The sequence below is a fragment of the Pomacea canaliculata genome, linkage group LG7 (assembly GCF_003073045.1).
Source record: "Pomacea canaliculata isolate SZHN2017 linkage group LG7, ASM307304v1, whole genome shotgun sequence".
In the NCBI taxonomy this organism is placed as follows: domain Eukaryota; kingdom Metazoa; phylum Mollusca; class Gastropoda; order Architaenioglossa; family Ampullariidae; genus Pomacea; species Pomacea canaliculata.
This window is the reverse complement of record NC_037596.1, coordinates 3,529,606-3,532,036: the sequence shown is the minus strand read 5'-3', so window position 1 is coordinate 3,532,036 and position 2,431 is coordinate 3,529,606. Positions and strand designations below refer to the sequence as shown.

The 2,431-nt window shown below is 34.7% G+C and overlaps 1 long non-coding RNA gene across 1 annotated transcript; it reads left to right on the top strand.

The window, feature by feature from the left end:
• Positions 1-233: 233 nt before the first annotated feature.
• On the top strand, positions 234-2,187 carry LOC112567830. The gene is made up of 3 exons (XR_003099907.1): positions 234-287; positions 1,303-1,486; positions 2,049-2,187. It is a non-coding gene; the product is annotated as an uncharacterized LOC112567830 (long non-coding RNA).
• The last annotated feature ends 244 nt before the right edge of the window (positions 2,188-2,431 follow it).

Here is a 2,431-nt window from a genome sequence, read left to right as displayed (position 1 = left end):
GTTGACATACAAAGTCAGTGTATATATTACATTAAAAAGTTATATAAATGGTTTGCTCTAAATCACACAAAGCAGCCGGCACAAAAATAAAACAAAAAACATCATTCCAAGCTATATCTCCAAAACTTCAATCTCGTTTTGTTTCATCTTGTTTGTTTTCTCTTAGATTAATATCTTCAGTCCTTCTCCAAAAGAAGACATTATCTGTTGTGATGGCCATGAAACTAAGAACAACTGTAATAATCATCATGGCTTTGGTGTGGCTGCAAGCAGCAGTTGTTGACGGGGTACGTAGCAAACTCTTATGTTTGAAACATTTTGTGAAAATAGTGATAAATGATAAGTTCAGCTGCTTCGAAGAATCATACACAATGTGAATGCTTCAAAATAACTAGCATGAAACGTTTAGAAGCAGATTACTTACTATACATAATATAGACCTTTGATCAGTTTGCGACTTGCTTTTTCTACAAGCTGTGTAACTTGAAACCACACATACAAACACATTCACTCATTCACACACTCACACACCATCACTGACAAAGATTCATTCTGTGCTTTAATGTTTAATTTGAATTTCATATTTTCATTTCTTTTTCATAAAAGACCGGCTTAGTTTTGTTTTGTTTTGTTTAAACCTACCTTTGATTTCTACGTGAAAAAAAGGGGGTTTTTTCGCAATGGACGTTGCAAGAAAAACATGTCTTAGTAATTTTCTACCTTTGATGTGTCTATACCTGACTGCAAAAGTTTAGCAGCAAAACTAAGCCGTTGAACAAAAGAAACTGCTCTGTTGTCTCCACGTTTAGAGGTTTTTCCCCGGCATAGTCCAGCACCATCGCATTTTCTTAGAGATGCTTAGATGTCGACGGTTGGTACGTCACCATGCCAACAAGTGATCCACCTCTTGGTGATACGCAAACTCATCGTTGTTCTTCATGAGATTTCTATACCATAATGACGATGCTATACTTCATTTTATGAATGAATTTTGATAGAGGACACTGTCATGGGTACAGACAGCACAGGACAGAAGAGAGTACACAACCTTAATGTCGGCCTGTACTTGATCACAAGGTTGTTAGATAAGCTTTTATTTACTGTGACACTGTCTGAAGTATTTGCGTTTGTTGTCTTCACCCACCAGCACTTGCACTAACATCTCTTAACAGTTACACTGGTCTACAGTGGAGTGATAATTATTAATTTACTTATAGCACTTAACCAAACACTACATAAAATGTATTGTGACTGTACTTGTTTAGTTATGTTGTAATTGTTGTATGTTTGTTTTTGTTCTAGTGCACTCCAAACGATAGAAGGTGTGGCACTTTCGTCATGCCGTGTTGCAGTAATTCGGTCTGCGTGAAGGTTCCTGGTGACTATAATACATGCAAGGACAAAGGGGACCTCTGCTCGACAGGGCCTGGAGGTGTTCAGAATTGTCTAAAGCCTGCATTTGAACGTTAAAGGAGATTATCAATCAGTAAGCTGAAAATTAATCCACATTTACTTTTGTCTTGTCTATTTTCATCAACCATTATCGCTGGTTCCTATAAAGCCGATGTGATATATTTTAAAGAAAGAGAATCAACTGTAAAAATTCACGATGCATAAGTACACGATGTATGTACAAAAGTGTATATGTAGTATTACAAATGATACGTATAGCTACACATCAATGTAAAAGGTTGCCTTTTTAAAAGTTATTGATACTAAATAATATGGTACTGTAGGTCTTTTTTAGGAAGTTTAAAAACATATACGAGCTCTCTCTTATACCCTAAAGAAATGAACAATCATTCATTGTCTAAAACTTCTGATTGATTAATCAAAATTAGTTGACAAGGAGAAAACATTTCCTAATCTTGTAGTCATTGTATCAGACTAACAAGTTTAAGCTAAGTTATCAAAATGTGTTGTGTATATTTTGTTGAAAAAGTTAAATGCTTGCACTGTGCGTGTGTCTAGTTATTGTCAATAACAACTCGAAAGTATGTTACAGCATTTTATTTTTGATTTTTTGATTTTTATTTTTGTTGTTGCAGTTCTCTCGAATTGACGAGGACTTCAAAGTGTTTCAGGGTTACAAGCTGTCACGTGAACGGATAAAAGCCGAGAGGATTGTACCCCAAAATTCTGAAACTATAATGATTGTTCTACTTATGATTGACCAGTAAACTGAAAGTTAATCATTCTATCTTTGCTTTGCTTATTGTATCAACCAATGTCCATGGAAAGTAAAATAGGTGTGAGTCATGTGTGTGGGTGTTTCTAAAAGCATCTGATCCTAACTTTTCAAATATTCTAAATAAAAAAACAGATAACTCTGGTCTCTCATAAGAAGGTGGAAGCAAACAGGCTCAAAAACAGTATAAAAAGAAATAATATTTTAAAAGAATTAAGTAGTGCATCTTTCGGATAGATAAAA